Source organism: Calidris pugnax, unplaced genomic scaffold (assembly GCF_001431845.1).
Source record: "Calidris pugnax isolate Ruff unplaced genomic scaffold, ASM143184v1 scaffold211, whole genome shotgun sequence".
In the NCBI taxonomy this organism is placed as follows: Eukaryota; Metazoa; Chordata; class Aves; order Charadriiformes; family Scolopacidae; genus Calidris; species Calidris pugnax.
The window spans coordinates 4,216,975-4,232,962 of record NW_015091083.1 but is presented as its reverse complement, the minus strand read 5'-3'; the positions used below and the strand labels follow the sequence as shown (position 1 = coordinate 4,232,962).

Here is a 15,988-nt window from a genome sequence, read left to right as displayed (position 1 = left end):
ACATTCAAATCCTTTCCAGAGCTTTTATTTACTCAGTTAATACTTATTCAAAACTATTCTCATGTTGGTACAGAATTTCATTTACCTTCTATTTTTGCCTTCTAGTGGTCAGGGTATGACTGAGATGCAGGGAAGGTATAGCCCCATGACCCCAGAGAGACAGACAGAGCAAGAGAAGGAGGAGGCAGGAGGAGAGGAATAGAGGAGGGGGGGGGAAAGAAAGAGAAACATCAAAGCAAATTCTTAAACATCCTCTTTAGCATGGAAATATATACAATACAGTTACTCATGTTCCAGTCCAAGTGCAAATGACAGCACAGGTGTGCACAAACACACACAGACATACACACTGTCACAAAGCGAGGGAGAAAGGCAGGGATGATCTTACAAAGCTGCTGCAGTAACCAGGACACTTGCTCCTGGAAACCACCATACAAACAAACATTCTTTTATTAGCTTTCTATATTTTTTCAATTTTCATCTGATGGTTGCTGTTATTTTTACCTCTCACCATAGCAGAAAGATGGTTAATATTAAAAGGAAGGAAAAAGGCCTTACCATGCAGTGCATCAGGAAGAGATGAGAAGCACAGAGCATGCTGCAGAGATTAAGCTCAGCATGGCATTCAGATATCCTTTGGAATTGAAGAAAATTGTCCAACCCATTCTTCCTAACAAAGCGGACAAGCTTTCTCTAGGCTTGAATTTTTCACCAGAAGTCAGATCCTTACAGTGCATTATATTTTCTTCTTCAGGAGATATATTTCCTCCAGTTAAGTTTCAGCTCCGCAATGCCATTTCCAATCAGCACTAAGAAGTTCTTCATTCCCAGATTCGTGGTGTCATCAGATGGACTCCATAGAAAATCAAAGAAAGAAAGAAAAAAAGAAAATACCTTACCAAAGCCCTGAAATTACTACGCAGAAAAAGGAGAAATAAAAAAACCACCAACTCCTCATTTATTCTATTATCTATGTGTTTCACAACAACCAGTACTACCTCTTTGGTCTCATATATGCAGTGCTGATTACCTGTAATAAAGGAAGAGGCAAAAACTTTCCCAGTTCACACATGATGCATTTTCATTACTGCTGCTCAACTGTGCACTACCAAACAACCCTTCTCATCCTGAGGAATCTTTAAAACCATCTGACAAAAACATCAGCTGCCCCCTTCCCTTCCCAAAAAACCCATGAATATTAGAATTTCTAGAAAAACGTCAGAGAAAGCTTGACAAATAACCCCAAAATACAAATCGGGTCTAAATGCAAAAGCCTTAAAGCAGGAGCGTTCCTGAGCAAAGAGATGCCTTGCTTGAAGGTTTTGGGGACACACGCACTAAGTCATCATAGGGAAGGAGAAAGGGATAAAGAAGGGGTGGCTAAGGGGGGTTGGAAAGGATGGGGTGGGACCGACTGGGTGTCAGGCAGCAGTGGGATCCTGAGTCACCCTCAGCCTCCTGCCTTCTCACTGACAGCAGCCCGGGTTTCCCCTGCACTTTCTGCAAAGCATATTAATTGATTCTGGTTGCTGAGCAACTAACTCTGGGGAGCCACTTCGACGGCTCCGACTCCGGCACAGCTTCAGCAACAGCAGCAGGGAGAGGGGACGGTCTCCCCCTGTCTCCCTCCTCCTCCCGGGGCTCACTCCCCCTTCCCCAGGACTCCCTCAGCTGCCCCGCAGGGAAGCTTTGCAAGGGAAAAGCCCCCGTTAATGCAGCAGGGAGGGAAGGTGGGTCGCTCCCCCAACCCTGCGCGGCACTGGCAGGACTCGGGCGAGCAGCCCAGCTTCATGCTGACAGCACGGCTGCAGCCCCACAGAGCATCCTCCACCCCGGGCCAGGGGGGCTGGGGCAGCTGTGGGAAACCCACTCGGGCACGGAGAGAGGTAGGTGAACCAGGGTGGTGCAGTTCCCTTCCGAAAAATGAGGCTGGGTTAACCCTCTGGTTCTCCAGGCACGCTGGAAAGATGTCATTAAAATGACAAACTACTGCCATGGTTATGCCAACTGATGGGTTCAAAAGTGAGTTTCCAGTTGAAGCTGTGGCCGCTTAAGCTCTGTCCCTGCAAGAACAGTGTAAATGTATTACTAATTTCTGACCTCCTTATCATGTTGGGCTTCAGACAGAGCAGACATGCCTCTGGCTGAAAGGGCACACAGTAAACCCAAGCCACCATCCAGAGGAATTTGCCCGGATGACTATGTCAGAGACTGCAAAATGGTGCTCTCTGACAAAACCTTGTCACTGCTTTAACCAATGTTTTACATTCATAGAATCATAGAATCATTCAGGTTGGAAGACACCCTTGGGATCATCGAGTCCAACCATCTACCCTACTCTACAAAGTCCTCCCCTACACTATATCCCTCAGTACCCCATCTAAACGTCCCTTAAACACATCCGGGGATGGTGACTCAACCACCTCCCTGGGCAGCCTATTCCAATGCCCGACCACTCTTTCTGTGAAAAATTCCTTCCTAATGTTCAGTCTAAACCTACCCTGTTGGAGCTTGAAGCCGTTCCCTCTTGTTCTGTCCTTAATTACTTGTGAGAAGAGACCAGCACCAACCTCTCTACAGTGTCCTTTCAAGTAGTTGTAGAGAGTGATGAGGTCTCACCTCAGCCTCCTCTTCCTCATACTAAACAGTCCTAGCTCCCTCAGCCGTTCCTCATATGATTTGTCTTCCATCATAGGAGAGAAGCAGCAATGAGGTCATTTAGTTTTGACCCTTAAAAGAAATGGTGTAGCTGGAGCTGACTCCAAGGGGCTCCCTCTTAGAGCACCACGAACGATGGCCCCATAAGAAGGACATAGAAGATTTCTGCAAGGTTGATGCCAAATGGATGGACCTGAATAGGGCCTGACCACTGCAATTTGTGGCAGGGCTTCCACTAACCTCTGTGACAGCAGGACCTGAAAAAAGATGTCCAAAGCAACCCAGTGTCCGAAACAAGACATTTCTCTTGTTCTCTCATTTTGGATAAATCCTTAGTCAGATCATGGCATTTGTTCAGCACTGACTAAGCTCTCTTTCCGTTGCACAGGTAAGATGTAAGAAATGGAAAGACCTCAAGATTTCTCTCCCTGCGACCTGGCAGTAAGCGCAATATCAGATCTTGGCCAAACTGCTCACGCGTGATTACTGTCAAAGACCTGAGCTAGGTCAGCTCTTTATTTCTATTATAGTGATAGGACAAGTTAAAGGGCAAGGCCCTGAGAAATGCCTTAGCCTGCAGTCACATAAATAAACTGAATTATCCAATTCTTCCCTTGAAAAACTCCAACCTATAACTTATGTGTGCTATCTAAAGGCAAACACAAGTTCTTTGTGAAAAGGGGACAGTTTATCTTAAGCAAAAGAGTAACTTTTCTGACAGTAGCTTAGCCCCATCATACTCTGCTTTTATGCTTTATAAACAGAGATCTACAGTTTAGCCTCATTTTCTTAGCAGAGACAGATGCAGAGACAGAATTTGTATATATTCAAAGCTCAGGAAGAACTACTAGATCAGGTTAGCAGAGATGCTATATGAAACAGGTAGCAAGAAATATTTAGTTCATCCAATATGTCTATTGATATGAGCATATACTGGGTATTCCTAATTCCCCAAGTACAGCGTATAGGGAAATATGGGAAATTCAGTATTGATATAGTAAATAAAAGTCATTTAGCCTCCTATAACAACAGAATACAGCAGGATATTCCTCAGGAAGAGCTCCTGTAGTTCACCTGCTCCATGAAAATGTCTTTTGAGGTCTTAACATCCTAAACATAGGTTAAACATATTAAAACACACTAAACCCACACATAATAAACAGACTGTTCTTGATCATAACAATTTATGTAATTAATTTAGTATCATTGATTCTCCCTTTATCTCTTCTTCTGACTCTTTGGACATTTCCTTTGACTATCTGTCATAGCATCCCATCTTCGTTCCCGGACAGGAATAAATCCAACAAGGTTTTCTCTAGCAGTGGTTGATGCAAATAGTGCACTTTCTTGTGTGTCACTGTTCATATATAACATTACTTCCTTTAGCCCACAAGTTTACTTGCAACAAAGTGCTGAAGAATGACAAATAACCAGGATTGAAAGGGAGCTAGTCCACCTCTGTCTCACAGCAGGATCAATCACACAGATGCTAATCCTGGGAAATGGCTTTCTAACCAGTGCTTACTGGTCTCCTTTCTGGAGTCTCCATGCTTGTAAAATACGATTTATTCCAGTGCCTCATGACTAACTACAAAAAGGGTATTTCTAAGCTCCATTGCTGCAAAGTTAAACACACCGTGTCTTGTCCTCTTCACAACGATTAAGGAAAATCTCTCCTCCATTCCTCCTTGCAACTACCTTTTATGTATATAAAATCCATTGTATCTCTTCTCAGTCTCTTCCCTTTCTAGATTAAAAACTTGCCTGAGCCTCTACTCTTCTGTTACTTTTTAGGGAATGGTTTATCACTGACCTCTGGATCATAGGAGTACAGAAAACTGAGTGTGACATTACACATGTATAGGGATGCACGTTAATGCGTGCATAAGTAAAAGGTACCAAAGAGACAGCATCTTGCTTAGGAAGTGAGTCGTAATATAGGAACAGGAAAACATGGGGAAAAGAGACGATTTTTTTCCCTTGAATTTGTATAATTATTTATGAAATACTAAATAGAAGAGGGAAGCTAGCACAAGATCTCAGGTAGATAAAAGATATGGAAATAGTGAAAAGATTAGGGGGGAGTAAGTGCTTGGGAGTGATGAAAAGCTGGAAAACATGTGAACATATAGACTAATGGAACAAGGAGAGGTGGAGAGATTTCCCAAATCCTTACAAAGAAATTAAGTCTACATGAACGTATTTCACCATACATATAGTAAAGAAAGATTTGTTTCAACATGATAAGCTGTAGTTGTTGCCTTGTTTTGTACTTTATTTTCACGAGGCAGAATACCAAATAGTGTTGAAGCTCTCTGTACTGGAGCAAATATCATAAAAAGTGCTAGGGAAGGGCAGTTGAAGGGTAAACAAAAAAACAAAGCAACGATAGGAAGGAAGCAAGTCAACAACTGGTGATTTCAAAATGATAGCAAACTGTTTGGCATGTAAGAAGGAACCATCAGATTACTAAAAGAAATTGTAGGAGAGGTAGGTTTGGAGATGTTAATATTTGTGCAATTTTTCTTTCATTTTTTATTTTTAGAAAATGTAAAAAGCTGCTTAAATAAAATTCAGTCTCTTACAGAAAGCAAGTACAGCATCTCTCTTTCACCTATACAAGGATTGAATTTAATCTCATATAAATGCTTTTTATTATGCATTGAAAAGGATGACTAATACACATGCTCTGTTTCTATTCCATATTCTATTTATCTTCTCTCTTCCCACCTTTCTACCCGTTCAATAGTAGCATTATCCTCCTTGAGAAAGTGAGTGCCTTGTGAGACTAAGAACCAGAGCAAGCTAGGACCCAGTGACCCCTCATCCCCCAGGGGAATGGTAGAACTGGTGTCCCACCAAAACCATGTCTGTTACTGCAGCCGAATCAGACTGGCAACATCCCTCCATGTTCAAGCCCTGTGAGGGCCCATACTGCAAGACCTTGGGCATCAAAATAATGGGGAGATGCAATAAGCCTTGGCAACTGGTTGGGCAGAAACCCATTTCAGATCTTAGACTGGCTCCTCTGTGTTGCTGAGACCTGATAATAAGAGAAAGTCTCCAGGAAGACAAATAGGAAGAAAAAAGATGCTCTATCAATATGTTCTAGTCCAGGGTGTAGGAAGGGACCAAGTGGAAGGAAGACATTTCAAGCACGTGAGTGAGGGCTGCAGGAAGAGCCAAGTGGTGGTCTGGGCTTGGGAAATGGCTTTTTCTGGCTGGGTGTGGATGCCTGTGGTGCAGGGAAGGTGGATGGGCTCCTTACTGTACTGGGCGATTGCTCTCCCCTACCTAGACTGAAGCAGAGCAGAAGCCCCCAGGAACTTGAAGATGTGGGCACTGGCTGTCAGGTTTTAAGAAGTTAAAGCAGAAACATCTCCCAGGAATCTCCCCGCAAGTGTCAGAAACAGGGACGACAAGGAATCTGGCAGTAGAGGTGTGCCAGCATTGCTCCTTGGGTGCTCAGACTGCCTCAGCAGCCACTGTCACCAGGAGATGCCTGCCCACAGGGCCACCCATGCGGGTTCTGAGATGAGTGACAGGGGAAACCTCCTCTCCACTCCACCCAGCTGCCTGGTCACTAGAAGCAAATGAAATAGCTCGTTTACCAAAAGATGGTCTTTTGTGCCTATAGTAGTTTAATATTTGATAGAGATCATCACTTCATTCCTTGCAAGTTGCACTTTTTCCAGTAGCTGCCATTTGAGAACTGAATTAGATTTTGAAAAGCAGTATTGTATGTAAAGGATACAGTATTTTAACATAAATACAAAGATGTGCACAGATCATGGAAATTATTTAAAGTATGAAATAAAAGGTATAATTATGAATCAAATTTTAATTAAAAGCCTGTGAAAATAATTTGCAAAGAAGTTTTCTGGATATGTTTCTCATTCTGACCTTTCTCTATCGTGTGTCTCATTTACTATTCAGTCAATTGCAGCACAAACAACTGAATTGATTTCTTGCCTTCTTAGTTTAAATGCCATAATACATGCATGAGAGTCTGAGCTTCAGTGAGTGCATTTCCAGATCATCATCATCAATTAATTGGAAAATCTAACCATAAGAAATAGACCTTCATTCAAAAAAAAGAAAAATCAAAAAAATAATAATAATCCAAAAAATAATCTAAAAGCATGACAGAGGATGTACACATAGTTCCATCTATCTGCAATAATTTAGGCATCCCTAAAAACTATTTCTAACATACTTTAATTATAATATTGCTGTAATAACTATTTTCAATATTTTATATGGCAACTAGTGTAATTCTTTTCTAGTTTGCATCAGTGCAAATCAGACTAGGACATCAAGAGCTGTCGAAAACTTGCAACAGTAAGAAAATAATATGACCAATGGTAAGTAAAACCAGTAAAATGCAGAAATTTTAAATTTGTTGTTCTTTTTCTTTTTAAATAAATGCTGCTTTCCTACAACTTAACCACTAATTGACTATGGAATGATAAAAGGTTACAGCTTGTGGTTACTAATTGTTGAGCTTTCTTGTACTTGCACTAGTTAGTCTGAAATAAATTTTAATGGATCTGATTTGAATTTCATTTATAGAAAAGTAAACCTCTGATATTCACTAATTTACATCAGTGTAGCTAGTAATGATAGACAAACAGTAATAATTATTCATTGCAGCGTTAGTTTCAGTTTACATTCGCTATGCACTGGTAAAGTAGCGCTGCTTCCCTTACATCACCCTAACAGTAAAAATAGCATTTCAATATAGCTGTATCAAAAACATAAGCACAAAAATGCAACTACCTAGCTAGTAGCACAGCCATATTCACTTCAGAAACTGCACTAAGTACCTTTTTTCTTTAGAAAAAGAAAACCTGGTTTGAAATGAAGTTGTCAGAACACAAACGGAACCTAAAGGAATAATCTCAATTTATTTTAAAAAGGGATGTCTTGACCTAAAATGCTGTTTTGTATAAGCAAGATGCAGTGCCAGTTGCTTTTTCTGGGGGGGGTCATCAATACTGAACAGATGTTACATGCCAAAACGTGTGGTCTGATCCGACTTCTCTGATCTAGGCGGCAAAATGCTTCCCGATATCTGTGGGAAAAGGCTGTGCTCTTAGGAGACTAGCACAGTCTTAGACAAAAACTGCTTAGCCTGTTGCACCAAATGGAGACAGACTTGCACCTCTAATGCTGCTTAAATAAACTAGTTCCACGTGTAGATTAAAGCACTCTGGGAGACAAGTACTATTTTCTCAGAGGTGGTGATGTGTTTGCGGTTCTGCGTTTCAACTGGCATCTCATTAGAAAAACAGTAATCTTGCTGTACAGCCATGTAGTAAGATAGGACACGCAACGCATGAATTCATTGAATCCCAAGGGTGATCATCTGCCTGAATTCCTTTTCTAGATAACCATGTTCACACACGGTAAAAAAAAGCTCTCAAGCAGCAACAGTTATTACTGCTGAATAAATATCCACATTATTTCTCAACAGGCAGTATACCCACTGGGCAAAAAAAAAATAATAGTATGCTAATGAAAGATTAGACAAGCACTGGCTAAATTAGTCCTACTACGGTTTTGTTAAACTCCTGGGTGTGTATTACATGACATTACTGTTTAATACCTTCTCTCTCTCCTCTTCTTTTTTCTTTTTCTTTTTTTTTTTTTTTTCATTTAATAGAAGAGGTGGAGATTTCCTTTCCTGGCTTAACTTCCAAGGTTTAAGAAAACTAACTAAACTGAATATTCATATGGTTCACACCTAGAGCTCTTAATTACTACACTACACACAGGACACTGCCAGAACGAATACTGCACAGCAGCCAAAGTTGTCCTAAACATTATCAAATACTCTAAAATACAGAGTATGAGTATTGGCATGATACTGTACAGTACTTGAATAAAGGCACTTTGAGGAATTTGACAGAAGCCAGATTTAAGTAACTGCTGGCATTTCTAAGCTGAATACCATTGTTCTCCAGAATCCCAGTATTTTGACTGGAAAAGACTTTCAAAACATGCCTTTTTATTCATTGCTTCACAAGAGACTCATCGGTCTGTTTGGCTTGTGTTTCTGTTTGCCGCTAGCAAAGGTATCCTTGTAAGCTGCTTTCTGGTGAAAGTCACTGGGAACAGCTCAGCAAGTCCCCGAAGTTTGAAAGAGAATGCCCCTTGGCTGGGGGGAGACCAAACTCCAACAGCCATCCTCCATCAGGTTCTTTTAAATCCTTCCTAAGTAATTACTCACAGGATTGATTAATATTTTGAAAATTTTGCAGATGAATAACGCACAGGTATTCAGAAGGATTCCTCAGAACCAAAAGATAAAAGCAAAATATACAAATATAGATCCACAAAGTATTCTGAGATATCCCTCGATTTAAAAAAACCAACCAACCAAACAAAAAAAACCCCCAAAACCAAACAAACCAAAACCAACCTAAACATAATAACATTTTATGATATATGTATTTCTTAAACATTCCATTTGTTTTTAAGTTTTTCCTTAATGCTGGTCCCTGTTTAATTAATTAATCACAATGTTTGCACATCTTGAATGTTTTGTTTTAATGTCTCACTCCCTTTTGTGGATTGATCTGCTGTGAGATTTTAATGAGAGCCATTTCTCATGTTTTTATGCAGAATTATTGTACAGAGCAGAAAGTGATAATAACTCAGTCTTCTGTTAATTACACATCTAATTATTCTTAGAAGTTTATTTATAATTATGTCTGCCAGCAGGCTTTGTTTCAATTATCATAGCCAGATTGGAAATGGGGCTTAAATTAATTGCTTTCTGTAAACAACCATATTTTAAACCAAAAAATAAGTATGAATATTTATATTTTGGCTCAAAATACTCTCTTCTCTTACAGTCATTCTCGTAAACAAGAATCTTAGGAACCATGTAAAATCGTTGCTCTTCAGTAATAATAACAATAATACTTAAAGTTAGCAAATGTTCTCAGAGGACAACAATAAACTTCATTAAGACAATAACTATTCATGGTCAAAGGGTCTTTTTTTTCTAAATGGTAATCAGGGCTTTTATGTTAAAAGTCTTCAAATAGGAAGCCTCACCTCTAGAGGCACAGCAGTGCCATTACTCAAAGAGAATAAATGTTCTTTCAAGGGTGAAAGGGAAAGAAATATCTATTTTTGATGCTGTTAGATTCCCACTTGTGAACTAGGAAACCCCTTGTTTACCACAGTATTTCCTCAGTGATGCAGAACCCATCTGAAACATAAGCTGCCCAAAGATCTCAGTTCAGAAAATAACGTTATCAGGAAAAGAACTGTTCAACATTACCTTTATAAAATACAATCCTATACATATTATTGCATTTATCACATGGAATAACATTGTTTTAACCGGAGTAATCTAGAAGTAATTATAGGATGACAGAAAGAGGCTTAGACACAGATCTTTCACTATGTACAGATCATTTTCCAATAGTATTAAATGTATACAATAGTTGCATATGTTAGGGATTAATTTGGAATGAGATTCAGGTCTTAGCTATGGAAAGCAATAATATTTCACAGAAATATTTCAGCTTATAAAGCAGTGGATTTGTAACCTGACCGACAACGTGCAATACTGCATGCTTAAAATTTAAGAAATACTGTTTGCCTTCCTACTGAACACATTTCCCTTCGACACCAGTCTCCTGCAAGCCCCTACTCCCTTACTAAAATGAACAATGGAAGCCCGTGAGACTTACCTGTTTGCCTTGCAGGAGACGAGGAAGTTTAAAGCATCGAAGTTCTCGTGACAATCAGCCGGTAGCATTTAGCTTACGTGGAAATAATTACATTCTTCCATCTCTTAGCTTCCTCAGTAAGTGAAAGCTGGTGACGGATGCCAGCAGCCTTGTTAAAATATCACTGTAATCCGTTCAAGCTCTGGATATTGCTTAGAAAACCAAGTCATAAACATGCAGTGCCTATAGCTTCAGGAGCAGCTCAGCCTTTTCCAAGCGAGCACACGTCTTCCTTTTCCAAAACTGCACTTTACAGAGCACTCTACCTATCTTCATTTGAGTAGAAAGAATACAGTTGTTGAAAATAAATTCTACGGAAACAAAAGTGTTTTACACATTTAGGCTCTCTCACATCAAATAGTTACGATTTTAGCAAAGGAGACAGCCTTCAGGGTTTTTTTGGTTGTTGCTCTTTCCTCCTAAAAATAAAAAAGCTTCACATAGCGAAGCAAGAAGCAAAGAAGAGGATATAGCAGTTCAAGAAGCAGCAGGCAAGGATGGGTGTCTTCTGATTGCTTTGAGTTAATACTCCTCAGGGGGAGATGAAAAAAAGCACAAATACAGCAAAATCTGTCTTACAGAGTAAAAATCTGTTGTATAAGCCAGTCTCCGGCAAAGTAAAACAGCATGTGCATTTACTCCATTAATTTCTAGCATACCAGAATACAAAGGAAATTAGAAGCTTTCTGTTGATTAGAGGCAAACAGGTAGGAAGAAGGAAAAAAAATGCCATATATGTAACTACTGTAATTCTTTCTGCTCCCTGGGAAACGTTATCAAATAGATCCAAAATCTATTGGAGATGTGTATACGAAAGCAGCATTTATCAGTACCACAGAACTTTTTTATCATTACCAATAACGTCTGCAGCATATGTGGAGAATGAACATTTAATAATGCTGCATTCCCTAGATACAAATAAACACATTTGTGGCTGCTCTTTCTATAGCCTAAACACACCAGGTGTTTGGACTCCCTGGAAAAAAAATTACCATGAAGGTTGTTACAAGAATCATAAGTGCTGAACACTTTGGAATAACTGACCCAACTCCTGGCACCAAGCAATGGGAACTTCAGCCTAAAAACCCTATTCAAATCCCACTGAAGCCCATGAAAATAGATTTTGAGAGGCTGAGGGTGAGAACCTTTGCCAGCTGGCTCCTGTGTCCCTGGGCATCACTATACCGCTAGACCACAAAGTCACCAAAAACATCTTGGAAGGAGCTGGTTCAAAACCTGCTCTGACCTGAAGCTCTCCTGGAGTAACAATGCGATCCTGGGTCTCAATTTGCTCAGATAACATATGCAGCACAAACGTATGCCTGTTCCCTTCAGGGCCAAAAAGAAAACATTCCATTTATTTGTATGACTAGTCCAGTCACAGACCAAAACACCACTAAGCCAAATGCTATTCAAGCATAAAACAAAGAAAGTCCCCAGTCACATGAATTTACAGTCCAGCTGTCACCTTTCGTACTTTCCACACACACTGCCCACCTGCAGTGCCACCAAATCTTGCAGAACAGAGTGTTCTTGAATTTAAACCCTTCTAATTACTGGGTTGGTTTGTTTCCCCACAGCAGAGATTGATCTTGCCCTTTCTAATCCATGAAAACACCACATTTTGAAAAAATAAAATTAAAATTAACCCTTATTTCCATTATCCCAGAGAATAGAGAAGCTAGAGCCAAAGTACATCTGTGTGATACACTAAGAATATGAAAAATGGGGGGGGGGAAGTAATCTTTCACATTTGAGCTCTGAGGAAATGCACACACCAGATACAGAAAATCCCACATCCTTGGCACAGGAGAAAACATTGATAGCTCAGGGCTTTGCCTGAAAAAGCTGTAGCACTAAGTTTAGTTTGCATATTCTTTTCTTTGCCATATTCACAATTCTGTATTTTGCTGCAATCCAAGTATCCTAAGCTTATATCTGCATGGGAGGCTGCCTGTCTTTTGATAATGCCTTGGCTAGTGATCTTGTAGGGGAAGCGTTTGCTCATACATCTCATATGTTGGCAATTCCCTCTCTATAGCTGATGCCGAGGTGGAAGGCAAATATTCTTCCTGGATGCTCAGCAACCCCACTGCCTCTGGAAAAGTTGCAGATAGGAAGGTGAGAACACAGATTTTTGAGCATTGCAGAAGAAATGCCAGTCTACCACTCAGTCCAGCAACTTTCAGTGACATTTTGAGTTGCATCAACTCCACTCAGACTCTTTTGGGTCCCTAAGGAAATGTCCCTTTTCCTTGTCAACTCTGAAATTTGGCTGGGTGTTTGCTCCTTTTGGGGGTCTTCCCACTAGAACAGGGCTACTCTCCAGCTAAGCCTTTGACAGAGCATTACATACAATAAAACACAGTAAAACAGTCACGCCATCTACTATAGCATAATCAGCACTTTCACCCACAAAGAAACCGCCGCTGCCACTGCTGCAACATGCCTTCTGCACACTAACACGTATTTCCCAATATGGTAGATTGATACCTCAAATGAATGGTCATGACAACAGTCTTTGGTGTTATATGGCACAAATCTCAGTGCCCATCCTGTTTTCAACTGACATTTTACTTTGAAATGCACTCAGCATACACTCTGTCTTTTTAGCGTGCCCAGGCATCTCAGGCTTCCAGCCTGAGAAATCTTTGAAGAGGTTTGATGTTGAATGGACTTTGGAAAGGCTGAACCATTTTAGCACTGGGCAGTAGGAGAAAAAAATAGGAAGAGAGAAACAAGATATCAGTAGCTTCTTTCAGAAACAGAGGCCAGTTGCCATGAAATTTGTCACTATCTTGTTAAGTGTCAAGAACTGCAATGTTTTGACACTACAAAGTGCACCTGCCTCTAGAAATTATTTTGAATGTCTGAATTACCCCTCTTCCATCAGGTCCAATAATTCTTGTGTAAAAATGCTTGCCTTATATTTTGTACAAAATACTTCCAGCACTCAAAGATACATTTTAGGAATAGAGGTCAATGTGTGTATGTCCCAAAGCTAGGATATTAATAACACTAGAGGATCTATAGTTTTCCATGAGACATGGTATTTCAGCTACTGACTGCAAAAATTGAATTTGTTCCAAGGGTTGTTTTTGCATAGGAAGGTGACACTACCCTTGCTGAAGACTTATGGGTATCCCCCTCTCATCCCAGGAGAGTCGGAGTGTCCCAGAAAGGACTCTGAGTGTCTTTAGCTCCTTTTGAAAGTCAGCAGGAACTGAGTGAGGGTATACAGCCCCTCAAGGAGCCAGGATCCTAGCAAGCACAATATAATGTTGTACTGTGTCATTTTGTTTTTCCCACACGCTATTCCAGCATGAAAAAATGTCTTTGATGGACTGGGATCAATTAATTTTAGGTAATACATGCATCTCCCTGAGCATGAAAGACCTCCAAATATACTTTTTCCTTGTATCCTGCTCAGAGAATCCTTGCCAAAGCAATTCTCTCTATGCATCTTGGCAAGTTATTTTCACTGAATAATATATCCTGCACAATTTCCTTGGTGAAATGTAATAAAATGGCAAAATAGTCCCAAGACCTAAAAGAAAATGCTAAAAAACTGTGACAACTACTAAAAGTTAGCACTGTCCAGGGTACGGAGTCTTGTAAAAAGAGACAATAAACAAGGAACACGGAGATAAACAGAGGTGGAAAATGGTGTTTTTAACAATTATGTTACTTTTATTTCCAATCAGAAACATAAATCCTGATGCACTCTGTGCATATCCATATTCATATTCAGAATAAATTTATTTGTGCTCAAAGAAGGAGTCCCTGAACGTAAGAATGAGGAAGTTGAGTCAGAATGCTTAAGATTCAGTTTTGGCTTAAGTTTAGTCATATTTTAAAATAACAGTTTGTGATCACTTCTAGTAGAAGCAGCAGCAGCAAGAAATTAAAGAGCTGTGTTTGGTTTTGATTAAGCTCTAAAAGCTTGCTAAAACATTTGCTTTATGTCAGGTACAAAATCAGCTCTAACACTGAGCTGGACAGGTTGCCATGGGGCTATCTTGAGATACTTCCCTGGAGATCAAAGTATATTATGTTCTCTGCAAAAGAGAACATGTATGTAAACACATCTAGATCATGCCAATACATGTTTCCACATGAATCTAAACTGACAAACAGCCTTTTATTTATTTTCCTATGCTGAATGTTCAATTGCCCAAATATCTAAGCCAAGCTTGAGAAAGAAGCAGCATTTTTTCATGGTCCACAAAGAGAAAGAAACTCCTTCATCAAAGGAAAATGACTCTCATCTTTCACCTGCTTAAAGAGAAGGTTGCAACACATTTGTGGCAGATATCATGCATGTGATGAATGGGGGGATACTGTAATAAGTTGTCTGGATACATCAGTGTAATGCCAGTTTTTTCCTCAGACTTTCATGAACTAGAGTGCATCACACTCTGAAGTGAGCTAGGACAATCAGCTCTTGAAAAAACTCCAAAGTCCTCAGTTACCACTCAGCCCCCTAAAGTTGGTTAGAATGGTTAGAGTTGGAAGGAACCTTAAAGATCACTGAGTTCCAGCCCCCCTGGGAAGGGACACCTCCCACTAGACCATGTTACTCAAAGCCCCATCCAGCCTGGCCTTGAACACCTCCAGGGATGGGGCATCCGGAACTTCTCTGGGCAACCTGTTCCAGTATCTCACCACCCTCACAGTAAAGAATTTCTTTCTATTATCTAATCTAAATCTCCCCTCTTTCAATTTAAAACCATTACCCCTCATCCTATCACTATTCTCACTGATAAAGAATCCATCCCTGTCTCTCCTGTAGGTCCCCTTCAGGTACTAGAAGACCATTATAAGGTCTCCCTGGAGCCTTCTCTTAAGCTTCCTCTCTTAAGTTAAAAGATAAATTACAAAATGGAGCTGGAACAGAAAGAAGAAAGATGATTGAAGGCCAATTCAAATATGAAAGTAGTGGTGGAAAGGCTTAGGGCAAAGAAGAAATGGAAATGTCACGGGGGAAAAAGCTGAAGGAGGAGAGTTAGAGAGAACAGAAATAGAGACTGAGGAGGGCAACATGTGACAGCGTTGAAATACATGCAAAAGGACAAAGGTGTGAAGGCAAAACAGCCTGGAATCCTGGCGTAAACGTCTTGGAATCAGGTAAGAAGGAAGAAGATTCCCCAAACTGCAATTTGATCATCTCAAAGAACTATCTACCTGGATCAATTATCTTCTGATTTCCTCTCCAAGAACCAATCACTGGCAGTAACTGAAAAAAGAAGGCGAACATTATCCTAATTGGGTCATTCATCTTTTTAAACTGTTCTAGGCAATCTTTCAGGACTAAGACTTGACTGAAGAGTTTATCTTAAAGCATTTATTTCAGTTCTTCAGTGTTTGCTACATGACAGATAGGTGCCTGGAATCTGGATACTTAGAAGCAAAGAAGTTTCTCACTGAGGACCCAGGCCTGTTACTGCAAATTGAGCTGGAGCAATTTCAGGAAAAACTGCCCTGCCCTTTCAATACCATTCATAAATTAAAAGCTACCACCCCTCTCCTGTAGGTCCCCTTCAGGTACTAGAAGACCATTATAAGGTCTCCCTGGAGCCTTC

The 15,988-nt window shown here is 40.2% G+C and overlaps 1 long non-coding RNA gene across 2 annotated transcripts in view; it reads right to left on the bottom strand.

Annotated features, from left to right (window-relative positions):
• LOC106897197 overlaps positions 1 to 15,988 on the bottom strand; it is a 160,204-nt gene that overhangs the window by 29,213 nt on the left and 115,003 nt on the right. For both annotated transcript variants that reach the window (XR_001413748.1, XR_001413749.1), the window contains one exon: positions 559 to 853. This is a non-coding gene — a long non-coding RNA (uncharacterized LOC106897197). The remainder of the gene's footprint in view (positions 1 to 558; positions 854 to 15,988) is intronic.